Genomic DNA, 13,241 nt, shown 5'->3' with positions numbered 1-13,241 from the left:
CTAAATGCACTGACAAAAAGGCAACATTCTCACTAGCACAACCAACACCAAAAAGGTTGTCAATGACATACACACTAAGCCCACTACAAATAATATGGACCAGATATATAGACCCACATATGTTGAGACTCTTAAATGTAAAATCCTCCAAAAGCTCAAAGACCACCCAGACATCACATAAAAAACAACTATCCTTAGCAAACTCTAGAGCACCCTGCAAAGACAACATGCACCAAGGCACAAACAGAGTCATCACAAGGTGTCTCAATCTCTAAGCCCAAAATGCAAATGTAATATTTTAATCATAGGAGACCCTATTGTGAGATGCATAGATGACCCACTGATCAGGCTGAGCAAAGATAGTCACAGTCAGCTACTAGTTAGGGGCCAGGATCTGCAGATCACAGATGCAATCAAGTCACTGCACCACAAATACCAGTATAAGCTGATCTTAGGACTTCAACTTCATCTGCAACATAAACAGGACATGCTGGAAAGGCAAGTATGTGTCTCAAAGATTACCTCTTCTCTAGAACAGGATTCCCTTCCATGTGAGTCATAGGTCATCCCTAACCCTATTTAAACATAAATTGGACCAATGATAGAAAGTTGCAAATTTACCCCTGGTTTGGCAACTGTCCCTAATGGACAGGGGCAGCCTTTAGATGCCTGATGTATCATATAGGCATATATCATGACAGTACAATTTCTGGGGGTATTGACACATGTCAGCAATATCTTGGTAAATTTGGATAAGCTTGGCTATCTTAGCTAGGCTTAAAATGTTTTGTACTACAATGTCAGTAAAAGGTAGATAGGGAGCCTCAATACTGCAGACATACTGTAACTGCCAGAGACAAATAGTGCTTAGTGAATTGTTTAGAGCCTGAAACAGCATACATAAATCCAACACTACTTTGCAAAGCCTACCCCATGTCCCATGACATTTGTGTGTCAATTACACCAAATAGTAGTGTTAAGCTCTAACTTTGTATATTTATATAATTGCCACAAATTTATATAATTGCCACAAATATTAAGTAGGAGACTGTTAATAGCTCTGAATATCTCTTTATATGGCTTCTGACATAAGACTGTGGGCTGTTTTTGTTTCTGTCTCTGAACTGCATAATATATGCCATGCCCTTCATATGATGAGGTATGAAAAATGCACATTCTTTTGTAAAAATGGCTTACCAACTCTCTGTATGCATAAATAATAAACTGTGATTTACTAATAACCTATTGTATTTGTATCATAATTTTTTATTATGCCTTACTGTCTCATTATGCTGGTTCTGCTTGCTTACCTTTATGCCATCTGGTATAATTACAACCAGGCCCCTTTCCTCATTTGTTCTCACTTGTGCTTCCTCTCTAGTTGTGAACTAACTTTTTTTTTTGTTTCCATTGTTGATTTTTTTTATTTTCCATTTGCAATGAATTTAATCTGTGATGTTTTAGAGATTGGGTCCAGTATTGTCAAATTTCTGCTCCTCACCAGTCCAGTCCTGTATCATAACACTGCGTCATCAGCAAAAAGGCAAGCTTTCCTTGTAGGCCTTCTACACTATCACTTGTAAAGAAACTGATGGGGACAGTTTCCAAAAATAACCAGTTTCCTTTGTCTGGGACTCTGCAAAAGCCTTGGGAAAGTTATAATTAGACCATAGCTATGATCTTTTCTCAGAAAATATCCTGATTACCCATTGAGATAATTCTGTTAAATTTCAACCACACAGTTCTTGAGGAACACAAAAACTCTGTAAATTTACTGAATGAAGAAGGAAATATGAGGAGAAAATGCATCTCTTTTTGTAAATTAATATTCTCTCACAGATGTCCATACTTCCAAATCTCAGCAGTAATTCTGGTGCTTTGGTTAACAAGAATCATGTTTGACATCATCTGTTTCAGTAACTATGAACAAAAAAGTAGAACACAGCACCACAGCAAACCCATAAAAACCAGATAGCAAAGAGCAGTGTAAAATCCAAATAGACTTTTATTCGAACACAGGTGAGCGCTTTCGCGATAAAATCACTTCTTCAGACCATACAAAAAATCAGCAGCATCTCAAATATTTAAAATGCAATCAATTAAATATCTACAAATAAAAACATTCAAGTACAATAGCCATAAAAATTTGAAGGCACAGCTTTTAAGACAGAAACCATAAAACGCTATTGCCATAAAAACATACACATAGCAGTATGCTTATTTAAGAAGTTTTCTTTTTTTCAGAACTGGCTTAAGAGGTACTGATTAATTCAAACCTGAACCTATATGTGCTGATAGTCTAAGAATCCATCTTAATTCTTTCCCTTCTGTGACATTAGTTATATCAACCAACCTAAAACTTTCATAAATTACTTCTACTGCCATAAGCTTAAACCAATGGTTAGTGCCTTTCTCTAGTATATGTTTAGCTAAGACACTATAATTGTGGCCCTTATTAGCAGGATAATAATGGTCTCTAATTCATTCCTTAAGTCACCTATTAGTTTTTCCTATATAAAATTTTGAACAAGTCACTCACTGTGCTAAATTAAGTTTTTTGTGTCACAATTAGCTTTAACTTTAAAAACATAATGATTACCATTGTCTGGTTATATAAATGTATTGGATACATCAATGTATTTACAGAAAGTACATTTACCATAGATAGAGGTACCAAATCTAGTTGTTCTAATAATAGGTTGCTGTGGTCTACTTGTGTTAGGGAAACAAAGCTGTCTTTTCAATTATTTTTTTTATTTTTATAAACAAAATTTGGGGCTGCACTAACAAACTCACATAGAATAGGGTCAAAAGATAAAATATGCCAATTTTTTGTAATAATATTTTTATATCTATGCTGTCAGTACTAAAAGTCATACAATAAGCTACATTGCTATAATTATCATGGGCAGTCTTTCTTATGTTTTCTTTACGTGAAAAAAATGGGCGTCCACTACTTTGTCTGTCTAACTTGACCCTTTCAAATGCTTTACCAACTTCAAAAGGTTTATAACCACGTTCTATAAATTCCATACTAGTGGAACACCCAGTTGTTTCAAATTCTTGTTCCTGGTCATGGAGCCTAGAAACTCTTAAAAGATTACCTCTTACCACATTTTCAAGAGGTGGATGCATACTATTATGTTCAAGATAACTGTCTATAACATGGTTTTCTATATCTTAGTGTGCAGCTTTCCATCTATGCCCTATACAGGATAACATCAAGGAAATCTATATAAGTGCAAGAATGTTTCATAGTAAACTTAAGAAAGGGTGTACTTGAATTTACAGCACTTAGAAAATTATTTAAACTTTCAAGGTCTTCTTTCCAAAAAATATGTCATCAACAAAACACCGATAGAATTTTACATGCACATTAAATTATTCAACATTCAAGATGTTTACATTTTCCCAGTATGCCATGACCATATTGGCGTAGCTATTGGCACAGGATGTGTCCACAGCTACGCCAGAGGTATGCAAGTAATATTGCTTCTCAAATAGAAAAATGTATATTCTAGTACCAGCTCTATAAGGTAGCAAATAAACTATATTCTTTCATCAGTGAGATAGCCTTCTTTAAGAAAATTTTTTACATAGGAAAGACCTATTTGGTTAGGTATAACCGTAAACAGAGACATAACATCTAAAGTTACCATAATCTCTGTACCAGTTTCAGCATAACTCTCAAGAAAAGAGGAAAAATCACTTAAGAAATGTTCTGTATAACACAAAACAATAGCATACTTGTCTAAAATGGGTCTTAAATGTCTTTCTTCGTATAAAGGTGCCAGTTCGATTAGCCATCCACCTCCAGCAACTGTGGGTCTAAAAGCTGGAGTTACAAGATTTTTATGTATTTTCAACAAACCATTCAATGTAGGTACGGCACGATGTTCTACTATTAGATACTGGACCAGTTCTTTAGAAATAACTGTTTCTTCAAGCAGTTAACAAGAGACTTGGTGAACCTTTCAATTAACTTTTGTACAGAATAAAGTTCTGTGATGGTATATGTATTATCATCTCTAAGCATGGTGTTCATTAGTAGTGACATAATACTCTATCTAACACAACAAAGGAATTGCCTTTATCGGCTAGTCGCATTACAATGTCACTATATCTCTATAAATTTTCAAATGCTTGTCTCTCCTTTTTAAGTTATAAAACTTATTTCATTTATACTCACTATTGGTTTCAAAAAGATTATAAATCTGTTCACATACATTTGAAAAAACTTCCAGAGTGGAAGACAATGTTGGACAAAAAGCACTTGGCTTTAACTTTAATGTGACACAGAAAAAACAAACTGCTCTTTAAGAGTTATTTTTTATACAAACAATTTCAGCTCTTTAATAGTGTCAGCTAAATCAGCCCTTTGAGAAGGAATAAAGACAAACCTTTTTTAAGTAAAGAAAGTTCAGCTTCTGTTAACTGTTTCTGCGATAAGTTCCATACTAGTTGTTTGTTATATTCCACAGTTCCTTGAGAGTTTGTGGTTCTCGATCCTTAAAGGAGTTCTTTCTCTTGTATTTGTTTCCTTCGATGTTCACATATTTATATTTCTTGCTTTGAAATTTACAGGGTAAAGGGAGACCAAAAAAAACAGTCACCAAAAATATTCATCCCCGGATTCACTATGCCCTGCACGGCATGCATGATTAGTGCAGGAGCTCACACAGGCAATATGTCTGCTGTGTGATCCAGGAACAGCCTGCAGGGGGGGTGCATGAGAGCTCCTGCACTAATCATGCATGGACTAAGCCCTGGTATGCAAATCAATTCATTTGCAGGAGAAATTAATGCAAATGAGGTGATTTTGCAATCCAGGAAGCTTGCAATAGTCCGTGCAAGACTAGCGCTATCTGCAGAAATGTACTCGGTTAGTAACAGAGTTAATTTCTGCAAAATCCAAAACAGAGCTATGACAGCTCCAAATAAAAGCTGCATATCATTGAAGAAGCATGCCAATGGCCAAGTATAAGGCCGTTGGCATTGCAAACAATAAAAAATCTACTTTTTTTTTTTGCCGATGTTGGCTGTTTAAGCATAGGGCAGCAAAGCGCAAATGGGATCAGGGGGAAAATAATAAAATAAACCTAAAATAAGCATTCTTACTAAAATCAGTATTCTGCCATGTAAGTCAACAGCAGGCAGAAGACAACCTGGCCAGTGAATATTGGTTGCTAAGGGGGGAGTCTCAGTGTGAGACATGTAACTATGCATTAGCAAGCAGTCCTATGCAAATGAGAGGAAGGATAGTGAATCCCAGTTTTCCCTAGCATGTGAGACAGGTCCCAGCAGTTTAAGAATAGGAATAGCTGGGTGCAAGCCTAGGAGGTAGGTGATATCATGTGGGGGGTGTCAGGCATACTGTAAGTGGATTGGAGCCCTGTGGCTCTGGTTTGCTCCTAGCTTAGCACAGCTAAGCTAGGGGGTGTGTCTAAACCTGCACTCTTTACAAAGCCTAAGCGGGTGCGCGCACTGCGCACTGGGTTTTCTAGGAAGAAAAAAAAGTTAAACCAGGAAATAGCAGCAGTGTGCACATTTGAGCCCTCTGTTAGCACGGTGCGCACACAGGCCTTAAACAGGAAGGCAATGGGAAGGTAGAACAGCTGTAGGAAGGTAATCAAGGAGAGCTAGCTTATCTGGCAGGTAAAATGTATCAGAATCAGCCAATTACACAGACAGCAGCCCAGCCCAGAACACTGCTATAAACTAAGCAAACACCTCCCCCTCTGTTTTTTCCTACACTCTACACCACCAGTGTATACAAGTGGGGAAATTTTAACAAACCTACAAAATGAGAAGGGCTGCAGCAGACAACATAGAACAACATGTGCAAGAGGCTGAGGGTGGTGAGGATGTGAATGCTGCTGAACAACCCACAGTGAGGAGACAGAGAAGTGTGTACAGACCCAGGGTAACCTACCAGGGGCTACATGAGCTGGAGATAGTGGAACACTATAGGGTGGACAGAGACCTCCTACAGCAAATTGTTGAGCTGTGCTGGCCACACCTGACACACCAAATTGACAGAGGGGAACCCATCCCAGTGGATACCAAGGTATGTGTAGGGCTAGGTATACTAGCCACAGGTACCTCCCAAAGCACAACTGGGGATATCATGGGGATCTCACAGGTTTAAGCATCTAGAGTATTCCACCAGTTCCTGGATGCCATGTCAGCACATGCCGGTGATCATGTATATTTCCTCAACACCTGTGAGGTGTTAACCAGCAATACGCGTCTCTTCCACTAAATAGCAGAATACCCTGGGGTAGTGGGTGCTATAGACTGCACGCACATACACATCAAAGCACCACCTGGTGAGCAGGGTAGGGCTTACATCAACCACAGGGGCATTCCCTCCATCAACTGCCAGGTCATTTGTGATGCCCAGGGCATTATAATGAATGTGTGTGCTGGCTGCACTGGAAGCTATGATGGTTCCCATATATGGCATCTGATGCAGCTGTACCAGAGATTTGCTAATGGGGACATCCCCTATGGTCACCTAGAGGGGGATGCTGGGTACACACTGGAGCCGAGGCTGATGACACTCATCAGAAATGCACACACACCTGAACAACAACACCATAATGAGGCACAAGCACAGGCCAGGCATATAATAGAGCATGTGTTTGAGATGCTCAGGTCACGGTTCCGGTATCTGGACACATCCGATGGAGCCTTGCAGTATTCACCGGCTACATGCACCCAAATTCTTATGGTATGTGCTATGCTACACAATATGATCCTGCAGAAACAGCTGCAGCAGAAACAGCATGGGGCAGGGCCACACAGCCCCCCACCAATGCCAAGGCCTGCACAGGCACAGAGTGACCCAGAGGAGGAACAGCTTGAGCCTGCCCCAGTAGGCAGAAGGAGGCGTGCCCAGTATGCCCTAGCCTTGGCAAAGAGGCAACACATAGCACATGCACTGACACAGTAGGGACCCAGGGAATGACACCTCTCTCTGACTCGCACATACAGCAAAAGGGATGCCAAATATAATACTACCTGTGCTCAACCATGTGTATGGAGTGTACTATGTGCATCCGACATATGCAGCCCTCCAGCACCATCTGCAAGTCTGGTACACCCTCAAGGTAAGTCAGTCAACCTACCAATTGCCAAATGGAGTAGAATGTGTTGTTACCTGTAGTTATGGTATGGATGTGAGCATGCAAGGGAATTTGGTGGCTGAATGTTATGGCAGCAGATGGTAGACAACCACAGTGGCACCATGACATCTGTAATACATACTGGAGTCACCATAGTAGCCAGTACTACACAGGGTGATAAAACCCAATGCAGGAAATGTGCTGTGTGACATGTGTGTCCATATGACCCACACATGCCCGTCAGGACGGTTCACATACCCAACAACAGTCTCAGCCAGCAGGACAGGTGTAGACAAATCCAAACAGAGCATGTGCCATGGCCCCAGAATGACGGCTATGGTTAATCCCCTCAGGCCTACACAGACTGAACACAGCAGAGCAGGCAGTGGGATGTTAGTTCTGAAGGATAGGAAGTCAGACAATAATATATAGGGCAACCAAAGCCATGATCTGTAGTACACTGGTATGCCTCTAGTCAGCATGATAGTTAGCAATACATAATGAAATGGAGTACCTGACATACCAGTACGGTCATAGCGAATGTGTACATGTTTCACGTGTGCCCCCCACATCCAACATAGTAATGTAAAAACAGTCAGGTGTGCCCCCCAACCTTGTGTAGAAATGTAGAAATAGTCAGGTGTGCCTCCCCCATCCTACATAGTAATGTAATAACAGTCAAGTGTGCCCCCCACTCCTGTGTAGAAATATAGAAACAGTTAGGTGTGCCCCCTGCTATGCAGAAATGCAGTAACAGTCAAAGCCAAATGATCGATGGATACCCTGCAGAGACAGCATGCTACCTGTTGGTGTACAACACAAAGGTCAGCACTACAGCACAAACTACCTGGACACGATCCACAAATTCAATACAGATGGCCATACTGGGCATGCTCACATACTTAGAGAAATGAAGGCAATGTCAGTCTACAAGATACTGAAAGGTCATACTAGCATGGTCATAGGTTCATAGGTTCATAGGTTGGTACTAGGCTATCGGCCCTAGGGCCTATAGAAGCCTAGCCATAACAATTCCCTGGCTATTTCTTCCCACACTATTTACTTCCCTGGACCCCTGTCTAGCAGGGTGACTGATGTGATCCCCGGGGTGAATTTCCTTTCTCCCATCCAATCATCAAGGTTCCTTTTGAAGAGGGCCAAAGAGGTGCTCTGCTTGACATGTATGGGCAGTTTATTCCAGTGTCAGGGGAGTCTGGGTCAGGAACCTATCCCTCCAGCATGTTTTGTTTATTGTGATGACAAGATTTAGATCCCTGGAGCGTGTGGCTCTGAGGGATTGGGAATTATTTAAGTGTAGCATGTCCGACAGATCTGGGTTTGATATGGCCTTGTATGTTAAGCAGAGATCGTCTCGGAGTAGATGATATGCAACAGAGTATAGCTGGAGTTTTTTAAGGTGGTCAGCATAGGGCATCTGCTTTAGGCCTGTGATTCTTTTAGTGAGGTATTTCTGCGGCCTTTCCAGTTGCAGATGTCTTGAGAGGTACATACCAAATGGGGCATTGTATTCTAGAATGGGTCTAATGAGGGATGAGTACAGTGGGACAATGACCTCCTTTTTTCTGGATGAAAAGCCCTTAGTGATGAGATGTACCACATAGAAGGATTTCCTGACTGTTGTGGTGATGTAGTTATTGAAGGTGAGACCACTGTCCACCTGTGTCCCTAAGTCTCTTATCACACTTTCTGTGTTTAGTGTACTGCCACCTATGTGATAATTCATGGGTACATGTTTTTTCCCAAAGGGGATAACTATACATTTCTTGGCATTGAGCTTGAGCCCATGGCTCTGGCACCAAGCATCTGTTTCTGTAAGACCCTTTTGTCAAGTATCCAAATCATTTGGGAATTCAATAATGGCTCCCAGTTTGCAGTCATCTGCGAACTTTGTTAGCCAGAGTCCCTTAGTGTTAGCCTGTACTTCAGAGAAGTAGATGCCAAAAAAGAGAGGTCCCAGGAATGAACCCTGAGGTACTCCACTTGTCACTTGTCTGGAGCTGGATTTGGAGTCAGCTACTTTTACAGTGTGGGTTCTGTCAGTAAGCCAGTTGGCAACCCACCAAGTGACATAGGGATTAATGCCACCCACTTAAACACATGAAGGCCACACACTTGAATACATGAAGGCCATGACTGCAAACACCAGTGGGCCACACATATCTGGCAGTTGCAGCTGTTGGCGCAGATGTCACCAACCTAGAAATACATCTCTGGGAAGGTTGTTGCCCAGCAATCTCTATAGTGTCCTGTAACTGTGTACTGCTGTCGTGTGATAAAGCAGTTAGGTGTTCTAATCCCAAACCTGGAGAATGTGTGTGTGCATATCTGTCTATCTCTGACTGTGTAGAGAACAATGCTTTTTAGGGTACTTGCACTCCTTACAATTCATATACTCAACTTTAGCAAGGCTGCTGATTTTACCCACCTAGAAATACACCTCTGGGAAGGTTGTAGCCCAGTAATCTCCGTAGTGCATCCGATAACTGTGTACTGCTGGAGTGTGATTTAGAACTGTGGTAGGGTTCCATCTCCACCCATGGCAGTTCTGGATGTTTTGTGTGTGTTTCAGTGTTTGTGTAGGGAGCCATGTATTATAGACTAGTCAATCACAATACATTTCAAATGCCCTACTTTGGTAATCCTGCTGATGTCATTCATTGTGAAATGCACCTTTGGGGAAGGAGTACTCCAGTAATGTCCATGGCACGTACTATAACTGCATAGTGCTGTAGTGTAATAAACTAGTTAGGTAGAGGTTTTACTCCCGGACATGATGTGTGTGTGTGTGTGTGTGTGTGTGTGTGTGTGTGTGTGTGTGTGTGTGTGTGTGTGTGTGTGTCTGTAACTTGTATCCTGTGTAGAGGTGGTTGTGAGTGTGACATCTGTGGCCAATGGGGAGTGGGTTTTGCATATTTCTTATATGGTGGCCCTAATATATATCACAATGTCAACCATACAGGGATAACAGATGTAAAATAGCTGAGAGGCTGGGGTGCAAAGCCATACCATACATGTGACATCAAGGCCAGGCAATCACAGTTAACAACCCCAGTATTACCCAGAGCACACTCTTGATCCATGTCTCATACACACACACACACACACACACACACACACACACACACACACACACACACAAATGCCTAGGCAACAGCTAACATGTGGGTAGTACACTGCATACTGGCCACTGATATTAACTATGGAGTGATAGCAGTGGGCTACAGAGGGCATGTCACCCTGCCCATCTGTCCACTATGCACGTACATGCAGACAGTGCACCTTCCCCATGTTCCCCAATGGACACCTGCAGCACCTGTGGTGCCTTTACATGTGAAACACAATGGACATACCATACCTAACAACATGCCCTGTATGGACAGATGAAACTGACATCAGGAAATGCTGTTAGCATACTATCAATGTAGGTGCAGGGTAAACCTGCTACCCATTACCAGTTCCTGCCACAGGTGGGCAGAACTGGCACATCTGATGATAATCTGTGTTCACAACATGGGCCAGACACCGTAGGTACAGTTCCACATGTCACTGTACATGCATATGGGAGGTGTGCAAATCCTAGACACTGTCCATGTCATGGACTACGGAACACATACATGGCAAGCAATGCACAGCATTGGACACACACACAATAGTCATCCAGGTGACTGAATGGGGGATACAATACTCACCTGTGTGGGCAAAATGCAGAAACTACATCCCTGAGCCACAATGCAGACCTTTGTCATGTGGCCTGATGCCAAGGTATACTCATCGCCTACACTTGTATAGCCTGCTGGCACAGTCGACCACCACACACCCGTGCAGACATGCACCCATGCATGTCAGAACTGGCACCCTGTGTGTTGTATGGTGCGTATGTCCACATCCACACTCACTACAGCCCCCATGGGTATACTGAAGCATGCTGTCTGATGTCTGACACCTCCTCATAACCTTTGCCCATACAACCTCCATATGACCCATGTGGTGCATGTGATACCTGCATAGTGATGTAGTGTGTCAATCCCACTACTGATGAGTTGTACTCCTGGTCCTGCCTAGTGTGTGAATGTGTGTGCATCCCTGTGAGAGTGTGGCTGTGTTGACACTGGCACCTGTTCATGCGGACAGGCACGTGTACATCACCTACCGTATGTCTACCGTATCCCTGTTGCAGATGTCACTCACCATCACATATATGTTCTGAGTGCTCCACAACAGTTAATCCATGTGGCGCATCCAATAACTACATCGAACTGTGATAGCACTGCATAGTTGTTGGGGGTTTGATACCCTGTGCTGGTAGGTGTGTGACACAAAAATGCTTCAGTTTTACTCTCTCACCCCTCCCTGGCATGTATTTACCTCCATCTGCCTCTTCCACACCCTCTCTGGTGGATGTGGAGACCCACACCTGCTTTGCTTAGGCAGCAGCATGTGTATTTTAAGTGATGCTTATGATCAGCTGATGGCCTTTGCATGTATTGCAGTCCTCCCCTAGCTGATTGCATGTGGAATAGCTGTGGTAACATTCCCATAGCCAATTGCATGGAAACACACTCCAATATCTAGGAACATCATGGTGGTGTTGGCCCTTTTTATGCACTGTGAGCAGGAACTAGATCCGTTGTTTGGCAAACAGCATCTCAGATGGATTGGGGATTTACCTCTAACAACATACACTGTGGAAAGAGGGCAGCTAACAGGAGGGGGATGTGCCTGACCTAACTACAGACTGTAAGTGCTGCTATACTGCATTTGGAGTAATGTTGGTTTAACAGTGTTTGTGTGGATATGACTGTCGTGCATGTCACAATACCTGCCATGTCAGTTCCATGTTTATGAGGAATCCCCATCTGCAGGGTCATCTGCAGACTGGGCAGTGTTGTGCCTTTTGTTTCATGTGTTATCTACAGAGCATCTATCTGTGGAATGCAGAAGGTTGTGTGAGGATTGCAGTCTGTAGATGGTGAAGGCTGTGACAGTTACTGACTTCATATCCCTCATAGGACATATGTTGCAACAAACCCCGTTACAACAGTAAATGTATGAGGTTATCACAGCAGCATGTCAATATTGGCCCTGTGTATGTGCTGTCAGCCACACCTCTGTCAACCTTTGTACATATGTTGTATATGAAGTGGTGCATATGTGCTGTACACCATAATTAGTGTCATCATATCTGATAACAAGCCAGTGATATATCAGATTGCTACACATGTTATGTACAGTAGCTGTGATATTCCATGACATAACCTGGAGATTCTGTGGATGTTTGTACAGTACTGAGGTCTGTGTAGTTATGGTGAATGTCAGCAGTGTGTGTATTGTTAATATGTACTTTAGCCTGTGTACAGACTGTGGTAGATGTCATTTTTTAGTTCACCTTCTATCTAATGTTACATGCTGCCCCACTGTATGGTGCCGTATTGGTGTGCATGTTTGTTGGGCCATAAGCACACATGTCCCATACCACAGACAGCCATCAGACTAAACTGTGTAGCAGCCCAGTATATGTAGGGTCATTCTGTGAGTGACACATATGAGGATGGTGTAGAACAGATAGACTATATACTGTAATATTATGCTAGCTTAGCATATGTGGCTGTGTTCACATTGGTTGTGGTGTTATGCACTTTCACACAGGTGTATCTTACCCTGTACTTTGACATGCCTGTTGAGCCTGCTATATATGCAGGTACATGTGCATTCCACAATAGGAGATGTAGGCCAGTGTTGAGCCAGTCTTCCTGTAGTCTGCACAGTGCATTGCTACATGCCTAGCAGCTTAGTGTACTTACCCAGTGACATGTCATGTGCAGATACTTGCCAGATGTACTGCTGCCGGGCCTCCCTTAAAAGCCATGTATGTCAGACAGATGTATGTAAATATCTAGTGGGTAGTATGTGGCCATGGCACCCCTGTACCAGCAGTCATTATGTGTCCTGTGAATGCATAACCTATGCTGCAAATGTATACCAGTCGTTATGTTTTATACCCATCTACATGGCTGTCTACATCCATATTGTCAGGCCTGGTACACATGTTGTGCACTAAGGGATTATGTGTATACCTCTGGACTGTACAGGGTG

At 42.3% G+C, this 13,241-nt stretch overlaps 1 protein-coding gene across 1 annotated transcript in view; it reads left to right on the top strand.

The window, feature by feature from the left end:
* LOC122798580 (hepatocyte cell adhesion molecule-like) overlaps positions 1-13,241 on the top strand; it is a 607,511-nt gene that overhangs the window by 211,433 nt on the left and 382,837 nt on the right. The gene's annotated exons all lie outside the window — the stretch shown is intronic.

The sequence above is a fragment of the Protopterus annectens genome, chromosome 3.part1 (assembly GCF_019279795.1).
Source record: "Protopterus annectens isolate FY-2018-M chromosome 3.part1, PAN1.0, whole genome shotgun sequence".
Lineage (NCBI taxonomy): Eukaryota > Metazoa > Chordata > Ceratodontiformes > Protopteridae > Protopterus > Protopterus annectens.
Note: the sequence above shows the minus strand (reverse complement) of the source record. Positions and strands in the feature narration are given on the sequence as shown.